General features: G+C 43.1%; 1 protein-coding gene across 3 annotated transcripts in view; it reads right to left on the reverse strand.

Moving 5' to 3' along the window:
- Positions 1 to 15,927, reverse strand: part of FGFRL1 (fibroblast growth factor receptor like 1) — a 155,773-nt gene that overhangs the window by 23,239 nt on the left and 116,607 nt on the right. The gene's annotated exons all lie outside the window — the stretch shown is intronic.

The following is a 15,927-nucleotide window of genomic DNA, read 5'->3' on the forward strand; positions in this document are numbered from 1 at the left end:
ACAAGCATCTCAAGTCCCATCAATACAAAACCAAGCACTTTTATGAATGCATTTCATTGCATCCATGTGCTGTTTATTCTCCGGGGTAGTTACGACTTGTGGGTGAACCTTGAAAGACTGTGGAAGATCAGCTTAAAAGGAGCACCTCAAGGCCAAAAAGCAACAAAGCCTTGGAAATCGAAACCTTGTGAGAAGATCCTGTGTGAAGGCAGACTGCAGCATGCTCAGGGCTTACCATTCACTTCTCCTAGTGCCGGGGAAACCCCCAACCATTGCCACAAATCCAACTGCCTCCAGCTCCTGCATCTGCAGCCTCACAAATCCCAAGGGCCTGAAACTCCCACGCTCTACAGCATAGGCGCTGCCTGGCAGATTACATGCAAATGTTATAAATACATCATAGATTGCAGTGGAGGAATGTTCACAGCATTGCAGATGCATTCAAGAGAAGAGATCCCACAAGATCCCTCTGTGCGGTCCCCATGGCCATACGTCCTGAATGAGGAGCTTCATCATGTGAGAACATTCCTATTAATTCCTCCAGTTTTCATTAATACTATTAAATTTCACACTTCTAGGGTACCATTTCATTAACCAGGTGTAGATTTTGGATTTGTTTTCTGAAAGACGGTGCCACTATGGCCTATTATTACTATTTACACTGAAGTCAATTAAATGAACCCAGGACTCATTTCCAAAATCAGAAACTGGAAAGCCATAATCTCACTCCAGCCAGATTAATCTGACACCTGAGACGTGTTTTCGTTCAAGACGTAGAAGTCTGAATAGCTGAAAGCGTCAGAAATGCATGACAAAAACAGCCCCTCTGCTTCAGAAATGTATACACAATTGACTCTGTACTGCTGGCGGGTGACCTTCAGCAATCTTTTTCCTGACAAAGAGCCAACTAAATTGTAGTAGGCAAATTGTTTGAAATCACAGGCAAAATGAACAAACAAATAAATAAATAAAGAGGAAGAAAGAAAGATTTGCTTTCTTGCTATTTGAAATACCCCCATTGTGGCCCAGAAATAATTAGGGGTGGATAAATTATCTGGTCTCTGATTTTCTTTGGCATATTATTTTACTCCCGCCTTTCTTCTTCCTCTGCACGGGGTGCTTGTGGTCATATTGTTCTTTTATTTATGACTAACAGCCTTTTCAGTGGCAGCATGCACAGCAAAGTGCAGGCACAGGGCAGGAATGCAAATTCCTGGCGAGGTAACCAGGATGAGAAAAAATGTCCCCAACCATGCTAACTCTTTACAAGGATGGTTGTTAAACAGAAAGCTATACCCTTAAAACACAAAACCTGGGAAACAACAGCGCTTAATTGGAATGTCGTCATGTGTGTATTTATAAGGCTTAAATATAAAACCTGGTTCCCTATTGAGGTCTAATTGGTTCTTTTGAAATTCCCCTATAAACTGGTGCTCATATTATCCAGCCTATGCATTCCCTATTTATTTTGCATGCTGGTGACTTGCTTCTGCTTTGAATTGGTCACTCTGAGGACCACTTTCTGGCTCAGCTTTCAAGATGATTTCTCTGACAAGCTGGCAACAATAAAATAATTCATTCCAGAGACTGAGAGAATCACCCACAGCATATAGTACAAGTATCGTCTGGCAGCAGTACAGAGGCCAACGCAATCGGAAGCCTGGGGTAAACCCTGCTCTGAGACACATGAATGCTGCGGGGAGGAGGAAAGGCTGTAGCAGTCCGAACTCGAATAAGGGCAGCAGCATGGCCCTGGGATGGGAGGAATGCAGGACAGGGGATGCTCCAAAGGATACCCACCAAAAGAGGGGAGAAGCACCCAAGGAGAAGAATGTTTTGAATTAAGCCACATTTTCCAAGAGAAGAAGCAAGCCCTTGTGATGAAGCCCGTGATGTAGGAAGCGCTACAGTGTGAGTGTTCAACCTCTGCTTTGCAAACTCATGGCTGCTGCTGGAGACCCAGAGAAAATAACCCAAGAGTACAAACCAAATGACAGCAGTCAGGTTCTTGCAGTGCTCTTGATACAGATTTGTCTCTATTTCTGCTGGAAAAGCTGATAAAAGGCAAACAAAATCCTTGTGCCAAACACGAAATAGGAAGCCTTATAACTATGAATACATTCTCATTCAGAAGGAAAGCAAAACTTATCTCAACTAGGTTTTGGGATCACATCCCTGGGAGTTCTATAAGAAATAAATAGCTCCAGTTCATGCATCTCCCTGCTGAACTCCATGGATCTCCACGCACCCAGGCAATCAGGACTTTCCCATATCAACATGATGTGTAATTCACTGGCCCAGTATCTCACTGCACAATCACCAGCCTGCTGCAAGGAAACCTGATTACATATTCCCGTATGTTCCAAACCAATCACATCTGGGTAGAGATTAGTCACTGTTTTTACAGCAAACTCCTGGACTCAGACCTGCTGTCTGATGTATTTCCGAAGTCTGGAGATCCCATATCCATATGCCCCGAAACCAGTATTAGCAACAGCCCCAGCAGACTTCCATGCAGGGAGAGGAAAGTTGAGTGATTTGGCAAGCTCCCCTTGAGATAACACAGCAGGGAAGCAAGGAACACAAGCTCAGCGGGATTTAACTGTGCTGGCTTTGCTCTGTGAGCACTTAAAAATTATACCATTGGAAAATGATATCAGCCTCCACATGAATCTTTCTTAATTTGACTTCTGGTTGGTGTAACCATCATTTCCCAGCATTTCCAACTAGAAGCATCCCGTCCTGCAAGACTTACTTATGCACCGAGAATCGGTCCAGTATAGCCCACGGTGCTCAGCCCAGTTGGCAGATATCCATTACCACCACTGAAATCCACCCTACTTTGTCCCAACCAAGTGCTCAAAAGGTTCCCATGTCCTCGAGGACAGCTCTGCCAAGGCCACCTGCCCAACCTGCATCTCTCTGGATGCACCAGGCTGTTCTTTCAGAAGCAAAAACAGGTGCAACCACACCGCCAGTGCACCTGAGATGCAAACAGGCTTCAAAACATGGCATTCAACCACAGAGCCCCATACCAAAAACTTCCATTCATTTGCCAAGGCGAGGCTGGAGGATTTGAGGATTAAGTTCTTAATTGCTTCTATCCCATTTCTATGCATTACTCAAGTGTCAGATATTCCAAATGAAAACTTCCCAGAAATGGAGATGCGCTGTTCATTTCGCATAAAGAAGAGCAGAAGGCAGAATACTATCCATCTCCTTCCCACAGCACCAATGGTGAGATGATGGCCAGCAGTCTTAAGAAGATTATTATCTGTCACCTTGATTTCAGAAGCTTTCTGCTCTGGCTATAAAAATGCTACAACTTCAATAATAACACAACTGACCATAAAAACTCAGTGGCTGGCCTGGATTAATACTACTGCTGCTTTATCCCACAGGGAAACTACTGCAGTGGGTTTTAAATGCTAACTCCTCCAGACAAGGGTTAATTATACATCAGTCATTGCAGTATTCGTGTTTTATCCTACTCAGTGGAAAAATGAAGTTTTCTGTTTTATAACAATGGGTTAAACTTGGCAGTTGAAAAAAATACAACAGCCTTGGAAAGCAGGTCATCTGTTCCCATTAGCCTACTTACACAAATGAAAAGCATAACAAAGTGAAAAGCATTTTTTAGCTACTGATTTAAAATAATAAGTTAAAAATGTGATTTGGAGACGATAAGGCCAGGGAACACGTACCTGCCTCCAAGGTAAACATGCCATATGAACACTGTGCAGAAGGCATCTATAAGAAGAGACTTTAAGGGAGCTGTTAGCTCAAACTTGTCAGAACCCCTTCTCCCTCCACTTCCTTGTCTCTAAGGAGGAGAAGCAGCACAGATGAACCCCAAGCTGAACTCTGGGTGCTCCTCCGGCACCGAGGTGACTTTCCCTGCTGATGGGCCTAGACCTCATCTGTGAAACCAGGTGCAGCAGGTTCCCACCAACTGGGAGTAACATGAGGATAACTGCAGCCCATCTGTGAGCCCCTCTAGTAGAAGCATAGACGCAGATAGACAGGCATGTTGTTTTAGTCAGTGTGTATAACTCACTTAAATTTACCATGCAGTTTCAACTTGCAGTCCCGTATTTCCTGTTCTAATCTCACATACAATGTGGGTTTTGTACTGTTAAAGAGCTTCTCTGTAGTTCCTCCATAGCAATGGGCAAACCGATTCCTATAGGAAAGGCTTTCAGATAAATACACTGTTTCTGCTGTTCTGAAAAGGGAGTTGCTGGTGTGCTCAGGAACAACTGGTTGAAGGATAAGGTGTAGGGGAGCTGACCTTTTCTCAGCTTTTACCCATACCTCTAAGTAAAAAGGAGCAAATTATCTATGTTAGTATTAATTCTGCCCTGTCTGCTGTTATTCACTGCAAGAGGTTTTTTCAACTGTCTACAAGCAGTTGCACAATAGGTTCCCACTACAAGAAGTTAGTAAGAACTAAGAGCAATGCTGGGATGCTCTCAGAGGAAAAACTCAATACAATCTCCTTTCAACAACTTATACAGCATGACTGCAACCTTATACTGCTATGAAAGTACACTAAAGCCAATTAAATTGTTCTCTGGCTTCAAAGTCTAATGGATGGAGGACTTTAATATTTACGGATAGACAAGAAAACTGAAAGAACCAAGAACCTGAAACTTCTCTTTAATAGCTTCTCTCTGAAAGGCTGAAATGTTCTCCATCATATAAGAAGGGATTACATGGACAAGACTGAAGCAATGCCACAGGAAAAAAACCAAACAAACACAAAAAACCAACAACAGAAACACAAGCTGTAGAAGTTCTCAGTACAAGAAACAATACAGATTATGTAGGAAAAAAGCCTGGATAAAATTACCAACTTCATCCATCAAAGTTTCTGCCTGAAACCAAATCTAACTCACACCTAAACTGCACAGAGGTATTACCAGAGGGGGAGATGAAATGCCTTGTTAACAGCAGCAATGCAGAGAAAGGCAGTGAGATGCAAAACCATCTGTTTAGTAAAAACTTGCTGTAGGCCAACATATGCTGCATAGGTTATTTGTGTGCGCTCTTTGACACCTGATTTGATCTATATCTTCTTGGTGGGTTTGTTTCTTTTGATGTTTTGGTGTTGTTGCTTTTTTGGTGAGCTGAACAAGCAGTGAGCTCTGTGATAAATCCTGATCTGTGCACAGTTCTTACAGATTTTGCTTTAAAGGGGAACTTTTTGTTTTCAAAATACATGTTTGCAAGAGAAATCCCACCTGGCCTTACATTGCTTTCTCTGTTCTTGCTGTTTCATATAACAAATGATCTTCACCATTGCCAAAATCCACATTTGGCAAAATATACACCTGTAGAGAATGATGGACAGGGTGAAACCACCCAAGCATGGGCAATTCACAGTCATAGAATTGTAGAATCATTAAATTTGGAAAGGACCATCAAGTTCATCTAGCCCAACTTTTGACTCATTACCACCATGTCCACTGACAAAAAGGGAGATGAGCCTCTAGCAGAAACAAAGATGCAAATTGCGAGTGGGAAGGGATCAAACAGTGCTTAATCAGGAGTGGGTGGGCATCGGGATACACAGAAAATCCTTGGGTTTGAAGATACCCTTTCTCAGAAAGTTAAGGATTTACTTGTCCAGATGGCCTTTGTGCAAAAAGAGCAACCAGATAACAAATGTTATCCATACCTTCACCATCTCCTTAAGGTGAAACATAAGTAGCAGGTTTGGCTTTTCCAGCAAAATCTCAGCATTTCACTGGGGGTCTTGGCTGCTGGATATTTTTTTCATCATACATTTTCAAGATCTGAGAGCAGGAACAGGTTATTAAAACAGTAGCAATGAGTGAACACAGTTGACAAGCACAACCCAGGAGGCAGGGGAAAGCAGGCTTTTATGTCATACATTACAGCTTCTGAACAAGGAAAACATAACTGGCAATAAATTACAATGAAAAGAAACAAGCCGATCAAATAATCAGCCCTGAAAAAAAAAATTGCTGTAAAGGGAAAATGATTTAACCAGCCACAGGTAGTGCATAATGACACATCTGAGCTTTGCCCTGTGAAAGGTAAAAGAGATGCTCTTGGAAAATGAGCTAAATGCCTCATAACCTACCAAACATAAAAGCACAGACACCTGTAGTGCAAAGCCACAGCTGAGAGCATTTTAAGGCCTGTTGATAGCAGTAGAGAAAAAAAAGGTTTCTTATGTTTTAACTGTTGGATATTCAGCATGAGAAGTGGCTTCCTCTCTCTTTCACTTCAGTCTGGCCAAGAAAGGCCATGAGAGCCAGGGAGGTGTTCAGAGCGGGGCATCAGTGAGAAGTCAGCTACGTGTTAAGAAGTCCCACAGATCTGCCTTAAACCCACAGGGATAACTTGAGCAGGTTGTAAAGATCCTGATTCACAGCTTGAGCAAAGGAAGTTTGGACAAGTTTGAAAGGAGCAAAAATTTGCAGAATCACAGAATGTCCTGGGTTGAAAGGGACTTGAAGTATCACAAAGCTCCAACCCCCCTGCCACAGACAGGGCCACCGACCTCCACATTTAATACCAGCCCAGGCTGCCCAAGGCCGCATCCAACCTGGCAAGTGACACAGGAGTTTAGGAAAATTCAAATGAACCTAAAAATGGGGCAGATCACACTGCCTGTATTAGGCTGTGAGGACAAGTAGCAATTATCACCAACTGCCTGTCTTTAAGGCACCTACTGCAATTTTCCTCCTCCGAGCTATGCATGTAGTGGGCTTCATCCGCACAAGTGTCCAATAGATACAACACGTGGAGTGCCGCAGGAGAAAAGCGGAAGGATTATGCTTACAAACACTTCTGGAGCCTTCAAAAGCCTTCACTATGTTAATAGCCCTTCGAGCGACATTTCAAAGCACCTGGTCCAGCTGCTCACAGCTCCATCCGAGCTCCTCGCTGCTCATCTCCCAACCCCATGGCCAAGGTGAGGAGGGCGTGTGGCTGCCTACTCAGTGCTAAAATTTATTGGTTGGGCATGAGGAGGGAGGACACAGGATTCTCCTTTGGTTTCTTGTGCACATTCTCCTCTACAGCTGCTGAACGTAACTTTAGCAAACATCAAGGAGAACAGGAGGCTTTACTGAATTAAAATATTTAACATACTGGCTAGTCATCGTTCCCTTTGAAACCAATACCCATCTGGGATTTGACTTCATGAAGACTGCTACAGTCTTTCCATACCATGTCCCAAAAAAGTTCAGAAGGGAAGCACATTGTTATATACTTCATGTGGGCCCATAGCAAGACTAGGTTGGAACACATACGCACACAAATGCTTTTTATCTCCAGGGACCTAACCTTTGATAACTGTCATTGCAAGCATTTTATTCTGCTCACTTAAGTAGCACTATCAATAACCACCTTTAGCTCTAAAGACAAAAGTGTTCTGCTTTTCCAAGCAAAGGAAAACAAATTAAAGACTCAAAACACCCATCAGTTGCTCACTTCAGCAATTTGATCACTATCTTATTTCTTCTTCTTTTTTTTTTTTTTTTTTTTTTTTTTTGCCAGAAGACCCTTCAGGCCAGATAATAGTCACTAACTGCGCTCCAGTCTGCAGCACATGTATTTTTTGAGAGCTTCAGTGAAATATGAGCGAGAGGCACAGATTAGAATCTGCCCTGGAATTACGGCTTGAACTTTGCAAAAGCGGATACAGCAGGTCGAATTCTCTTCTCAGTTACACCAGAGCAGCATTCCAACGAAGAACAGAAAATCCATGTTTTTAGCCCTCATCTTTTAGGTTATTTACACAACCCAGTATGATGGGGAGGGCTTTTGGAAGGATTAAAACCATTTGTAAGAGAAATACATCAGCTGAATGCTTGACTGCAGCCTGAAGAACTGCCATTTGGGAGGAGGTGGATAGGTCTTCCTGCTGCAAGACCTACAGCTTGCTGTAGCAAATCCTGGAGTCTACCTGAGCTCAGAGGAAGAATATTAGAACATCTCTCCAGGCAGCACACAGCTCAGCAGGGGTGATTTTACTCAAATACTCCAGATTCCAGAGTTATTCTGATTTACTCAGCCTAACATTATCCTAAGACACACAGAGCAGCGTGGCAGAGGGATGCTGCTCCTCCTGGTATCCATTCTGATCACATCCGTCATCACTCCATTACAGTGGTGACAGCACTGGGGCATATCCAGAAAACAGGGAGAGAACATTTATGTCTACATGAGCAGAAGATGGAATTGGCAGCTGGCAGTTGGACTCAGTGATCTTAGTGGTCTTTTCCAACCTTAATGATTCTATTCTATGAGTCTAAGTGATGTAAGCATGCTGGTGAAGAACAGCACCAGTATCCTGTGCAGTACTGTCTGGGAAGTGCTGGTATGGGAGTGATGTGTGGCAGTTTTGATGTGCACAAAAGAAAAGCAGCATGGGGGATCTGAATTTGTACACATGTATGAATCCAAGGCTGACTGGATCCCACCCTCATGCATGTGGGAAAGGGAACGGGGATGTGCACCTCTGGAGCTATTGCACTGGGATTATACATTTATTGGCACTGCTCCTCCACTTGCTTACGATGGAGATACTTCAGGGATACATTTCATCCTGTGATTTTAAACAGATGGCCAAAACAATAAAGCTGCAATCTGTAAACGTGCTCAGACTTTTCTTTTTTTCAGAAGTAACAACTTCCCCTTACATGTGCACATTGTTCAGAAATATTGGGCATTTTTCCTCTGCTTCAGCTCTGGTAGGTCAGGTAACTGAAGCTTCAAAGGAGAATCGTGGCTTAATGGAGCTGTGCTTGCCAAAGAAGACAAAGGACTTTCATTAGATTTTTTTCCAGCTTATTTACACGACTTATCCTTTTATAAATTCAACTTCCTTCCAAAGTTGATAATGAGGTGCCTTGAAAAAAAAAAAAAAAAAAAAAAAGAATGAAAGAAATGGAATGGTTTATTTTGTCGCAAGACAAGTGATTATTTTTGTGATAGAGTATGTCTGGTTCACAGTTCAAAAACAATGGAAGCAATAGTCTTTAGGCAAAAACCATAACTGTTCCTGATAACAGTCTACCAGGAAAAGTGGCATTTTTCAGTGTTCTGCATAATGGCATTGACAAATACCTTCCATGGGCAGTTGTTGTGGTCAATTTATGCTCTAAAACATAAAACCAGAGATGGCTTTTCAAATAGATGTTAATCATAACTTTTTTTTTTTTGCATTCTATTTCTTTCGCCTGAGTGGGAAACAGACATCTATGAGACAGGAAAAGAGCTATTAACATACTGGATTAAAATGTTTCCATGCATTTCTCCCCTTGTCATTCTGACTTGGACACAAATATATCCAATTTCTTCATTGCAGAGTCCTCATAAAATCACAGGCATGCTGATATTTTCCTAAACTGGCCGCTGAAGTGCAGCAATGAGCCCTGTGGAGATAGACTGAGGTGGCAGCGAAGGGAAAGCAGAAACAGAGCAATTGGATGATTAAGAATAACGATGGAAGAAAGTAATAAGTGCTTAAAAAAAGTAGACAAAGTGATAGGAAGTGACTCAGCAGCTTGGATGCTCAAATTAATCCGAGGGTCCTGAGGGTCTGCCCATGAAGATTTATCCCAGGTAACTATCTCACTTAAATCATGTAGTAGTTGAAATCTGAATTCACTTGACAAACACATGGTTTTGGCTCCAAGATTCCTGTTTCTACGCTTCTCAATATACACATCAGCAAATGAACCGCTCGTATGTTTGAGTTCGCTCAACTAAAGATTTCCATGTCATGAAATAAAAACAGCATTAAAGCAGAACTATGTGTGCAGTAATTAAACAAAAATAAAAGCGCTAGCTTACTTGAGCAGACGACCCAAAAATAGTTGCCAAGGAGATTCTTGAGATTGCTAAGATTAAAAGCTGTCATAATAACAGCATGTTGCAATGGCAAATATTGCAGTAAAAACTTCTGAACCTTCTGTGTGTGAGCTAACAGAAACTAAAGGAAGAATTTTTACAAGTCACTTGACTCAATATTATGGTACATTAGCCTTGATTTTTATTACCGCTCAGCATTTTTGCCTTTGGACCAGATTAAAACCCAGAAATACCAATGAATACACAGACTGGGGTGGGGGTGAGAGAACTAGGATCTGGGTTTCTAATAACTCAAAAAAAAAAACCAAACCAAACACACAGAGTAAGTTCTGTGCTAAAATCTGAGTGGGTTTCTAATTAAATTTCTAATTTATCTAATTAACTCCATTCATAATTGAAAAGCAACTTTTCTCTCTTCAGGCTATGTATCAAAATCTGCAGAACAGTGTGGGACGGACAGCAGGGATGCGATGCGGGCTCAGGTCCAGGCGCAGCTCAGCCCCACTCTGTTGAGTCAAGGCTCCAGGAGGAAAGTATCTTGCCAAAACAGCCATTTCAGTGACCACTCTAAGTCAGTGCAATATCACATGGTTTCAAAACAAGTTGCTAAAAATAAAAGGGGTAGCGGTTCTGCCTTTGCCCTGATGGGAAAGGCAGATGTAGCCTCTAGCTCTCCCCACCACAATTTTATTCTCAATTTACCCACCACCTCCTGTTTTATGGCTCACCCTGTGGTGAGATACTGGAAGTCAGAGCTGCTGATTGCCAGTATGAGCCTCGTGGCTGCTTGTACCAGCAGCTTTTGCTTGGAAAACTTTTAGGAAAATATCGAGACACATTCTCCACTCACTCCACTGAGAGCCCATGAGAGCTCTGAATTAACCTTGGCCAAAAAGGAAGTGAAAAGGGAAATAAAGAAAACAAGTGAAGATAGCGTTCCTGATAATATGCTTGGTTCATGTGCCTAATTCCTGCCCGCAGACAGAAACAGGCGACTGGGCTGCTAAACAAGTGCTTGAGCCAAGAATTTGGCACCCACACTTCTAACCACAGGCTACTGCATACAAATGGTCTTGCTGCCCTTCTCAGACTGGGAAAGGTCATTTCCCAAAGAGGCAGAGCTCTGAAGTGTTCTAGTGGGCCAGGAGACACCAGAAGCACCATGGCTGAGCACCAACTGTAGTACAAAGCAGCAGCATGAATTAGATCATACAAATCTCTTCTTAGGTCAACTGAGTTCTTCTGCAGCCTTCCTGATGTTGCTAAAAGCTGCTTCTGCTTGACACAATGAAATGCTGGTAGTGTGGCTGATCTCCTGGTTTTATTGGGCATCCTCACATCTCTCGTTATGGATCTCATGACCTCCAGACCACAGAATCACAGAACAATTTGAGTCTGAAGGTCCAATAAAGACCATCTGGTCCAACCCCCTTGCAATGAACAGGGACACCTACAGCTCCATTAGGTGCTCAGAGCCCCGTCCAGCCTGACGTTGGGTGTCTCAAAGGACAGGGCATCCACCACCTCTCTGGGCAGCCTGTGCTAGTGCCTCACCACCCTTACCGTAAAGGACTTCTTCCTCACCTCCAATCTAACTCTCCCGTCTCATAGTTTGAAACCATCTCCTCTTAGTGCTATCACTTTGTCCCCTTCTTTCTTATAGCCCCTCTTCAGGTAGCAAAAAGCCACTCTCAGGTCTCCCTGGAGATGATTATCCCAGATTCTTCTTCATACATTCATAGATTCATATTATGCCAACACAGAGCGGATGCCCTTTCCCACATTATGTTTGCGTCCCTCCTTGACTTGACACACCTTTACAAATGTCACCATGCTACTGCAGGACTTCTGTAAAACAAATATTTGATTTGTGATTTCTGCAACCAACAGCTCCTGCAGTGCGGTGTGAATGCTATTCATTTACATCACTAGAAAACAAACAGGTAGATGTGCATGAAGAAACTGAACATTTCATGGCAGCCAAAAGTAGGAGAAAGCAGAAAAAAATCAGCCAAGATTTCCTCAGTCAAACTGACACATGAGTTGTTCAGCTGTGGCTCATCTCGAGTGGAAATGCAGCATATGCTGAGTATTTCAGTGATGTGGCGAATGCATTTAGCAGAGAAATGCAAGCCCTGAGAAACACATGGCTGTTTCTACAGGCTGTACAACACAGACTTTTCTCAAACAGCTCCCTTACCACCAAGCAACCTCCATCTACCCTAAGATTCTTTAAAAAACTGCATAAACTTTCCAGTGTTCCAACATATATATCCTTATTCCTAGAGGTCTGTCATGGTGTTCCCCAGGGAGCAGGAAATAACAAGAGAGTACATATAGGGTACAAGCAAAGCTTGTAACTTGATGAGTTTTAGTAAGTATTTTTTGATCCTATTAGAGGTGTTTTTTTATATTAATCATGACTCTTTCATCAAGCAAAATGGTTTGGATGCCTCTGGATTCAGGCTGGCATGGTGAGAAGGGGAGACCGGACCTCTATGCCCACCAAAACTCCCACTGCTCCAGGGGAAATAACTCCGAGAGCATCTGTGCTTGGAGCTGGCTCCAGGATAATTACTTTGCTGTGAGCCCCCTGACAATACCCTTACATCCAAACTCTCTTCCAGATGAGGAATAAGCAGTGAGCTCAAGCCCCTGAAAAGGGAGGTTTGCACTCCAGAATCGATGTCACCATAGAATTTATGCCACAAAAACCTTTCCAGAATTTCCAAGTGTTTGTACAAGCAAAGCAAACCAGGCTCCCTGGACGAGTCTCTGTGCCAGTTCACTTGCACTAACTCTGCGTTCAGCCGTACTCCCCAGGAAGAACAAGAACTATTTTGGTTGCCAAAGGAATGTTCCATTGGAACAGCAGGAGGCAAGCCCTGGAGCCCTGAGCTTGCTGGCTACATTGGCTGATGCTCAAGTGAGATTCTTGTTCAGCACGGAGGGATCTTTACCTGTACACAAACTTTGGACCCAAGCAAATACTTGATACCTGAGAAAAAAAAAAAAAAAAAAAAAGAAAGAAAAAGAAAGAAGAAATCCTCTCTGCCTCCAAAGGCAGATTTGGGATTAGAGGAAAGTTCAAAAGCTCCTAATGAAGGGAAACATTTCTATGGAGAAACTCCTCAGTGAGGGCAAATTAGTAGTGGAAAATAAATAAATAAATAAATAAATCAAAGCTCCAGAGGGTTTTATGCAACAGTAGCCAAAACCCTGAAAGAAAACATTGTTCAGGTTCCTAGTTTCTCTTTTCTTTGGGGGACTGTTTCTTCTGGAGTGGCCTACATTCTCAGGCCTGAATGCTCCCAAATTAATTGCTTCAGGTCCCCTTCCCTCCCCCCAGCCCCTTTTTCTTTCACTCCCTTCAGCTTATCCCAAGGCAGAGAAGTCCTTGCTGAGGCCACAATGAACTGGCAGGATGATAAAAGGAGGCTGGGCTGGAGGGGGAGCACGCTAATAAGGACAGGATCCCCTACTTACACCATGCCCCACCGCGGGGAAGCCATTAAAGTCCTGCAGAATAGAAAAGGAAGAAAGTTCTTAGAGAGAGACCTCCCCTCCCGGCCCTCTCCAGCACTTGTTCAGAGCAGAGCCCTGGACACGGTTAATCCCCCCACCGCTTAATGAACTACAAGCTTCCCTTTCACTTGGACAAAAGTTTCTTTCCTTTCTCGGGCCTAATCGCAGACAAATGGTCCCCCCACCATGATGCCTGTTAAAAACCCATTCCCTTTTCTGAGGCTGGAGGCAGGAGGAATGCCACAGGCAAGAATAGGTACCCTTGAAATGAGCTCCTTCTGAGCTTCTGAGAGATAAGTGGGAGATGACATTGGAGCTATAATGGAAAAAATATTTTCACAAGGCAGCATCTGTTGTTTCAGTGGATGCAGCCCCATTTTTGTTCCAGAATGCTTCTGTGCATCTGTCTATATCTTTTCTGTCAGTGAAATAATTACCTCCTGCCCTCCCTCTCTCCCCTGCTCACACATACATATATTATGGGGAGGAATGTTGTATGGCTGCACAATAAAGCTGCCACGGCCCAGCCTGAGTTCCATACAGACAGCAACTTACTGCAAGAGACATTTATTGGTTTGCCCCCAGAGTGAAATAGTAGGCATGACTTTTACAGCACCTATATAACACTTCACAATGTGTGGGATGAACTCAGGTAGTGCCAGTTTGATATGGGGAAAAAGTACGCTGTCTAATTGAGTATCAAAACCCAAGCACCCAACTTTTATTTAGGTACGTTGTTTCAGGATAATAAAGAGTTTGCAGATCTCACTTCTGTTAAGGAGAAGTGAAGTCAGCCTAGTTACATCAGTGCTTAATCTTTAAATACAGTATGAATGTTTTGTCTTGGATGACTTTTTAGATGACCACTCTGAACTGATTTCCCCAGGTTTATAAAACACATCAGCATCACACTTGGGAAGGAGTCAGGTCTTCTGAGCCTCCCTCAAGAGCTACGTCCCATCTCATACTCATCTTTGGCAAGAAGATGTATAGACTTTTTTGGTCATCTAATCTGAATCTGAACTCCCATCTGGTCAGTGCTACTGAATTCAGTGGAAACATTTGCCAGAAAGGCTTACAGAAAGAAGCTGAAGGCACCAAGAGGTGGATAATCCACCCCTCCCCTCAGCATCTTGCCCTAGGGGCTTTTCACCTCCACTGCCTGACCAGTTTCTAACTTGCTTTTGCCCTGAGTCACCATTCAGCTCTCACATTAACATACCACTTTCTACTGCTGAATTCAGAGCTGTTTAGTACCCTGTACCTTGCTCCCATGATGTACTTGCATACTGCAAATAAGACACTTCTCAGTCTTCTCGCTGACAGTGTTTACAGCTGGAGTTCTTTAACTCTCTTCCTTTAAAGCCCTATCTTCCCTCTGTTGATATTTTTGCAGCTTTTCGTAAGTCAATGTGATTTTTAATTTATGAGCAATTTGGGTTGTGTGCAACATCCTGCTATGTCACCACTGTTTTCACATGGCAAAACAACACCCTGCTCCTTATGAACGAGACCACACCAGCACTTCTGCAACAGCATCACTAATTTTCTGCATCTGGACTTAAAGAGAAGGCAAACTTTAATTTGATTGCAGGACAATATTCAGTTTGACTGGATTTGACTGGGAGGGAAGAGAGATGGGAAAGCTCTTAAACCTACCCCAGAACAGAGTCTTTGGACACAGGCTTTTGACTTGATTCCATTAAAGAGTAGTGCTGGAGTTTGAATCCTGAGTTTGACTATGTGTCAGTGGACTTCATATCTTGTCATTTTATGTTATAATTAATTGCCTACTAATTAAATTGCAGCTGTAAATTGGTTTTGGTCAGATGCTCACAACAGGAAAAAAAAGCATGTCGTGTCCAATAAGACCCACAGAATGTCCCTGGAGCATCATACATAATGTTTTCTTTCCTATTACAAACTGTCATAGCAAAAGGCCCCTGTGTGCACACTCAGAGTTTGGATACATCACCAGCCAAACCCAAAAGCTGCACAAAAGTTAATGGATGCATTTTTTCCCTGCATGACTCCAAGCAGCTCTTGTTCCTGTCTTGCTTTCCTATCACAATATTTCTGCCCATGCCCTGGAGGATTCAATAAGTGCAGAGGCCATCAAGGAAATGGAATCACAGAATCATGATGGGAGTTGTCCAAAGTGATTTGACATCTCTGTGTGCTGCAGAGGAGGGAGAAGCTGAAAACTGCTGGTGCGAACAGAAGCTCTGTGGCTTTGAGCCCACCTTGAACCACCACATTTATCTTATACCAGGGTGATGACATACATTTGGACCAATGAGACTTTAAACAGAACTAGTAGCAGCTATGCAGAATCAGGAAATCACATTTCTGACAGAAGAGGTCTCTTTTAAAGGCCATTCCCCACTACTGTGCCACTGAATTTTGCCTCTCTTGGGAGAGGCTCCCCACATTAAAGCAACACAGCCCCCAGTATCAGAGTTACTCCAGGCTTTTGCCAAAGTGTCACAGAGCTTATCATGACCAGCTCGCAGCACAGGACACATCACAGCCTAGGTGCCTTATTCAATG

Source organism: Coturnix japonica, chromosome 4 (assembly GCF_054131305.1).
Source record: "Coturnix japonica strain WE chromosome 4, WE-NBRP24, whole genome shotgun sequence".
In the NCBI taxonomy this organism is placed as follows: Eukaryota; Metazoa; Chordata; class Aves; order Galliformes; family Phasianidae; genus Coturnix; species Coturnix japonica.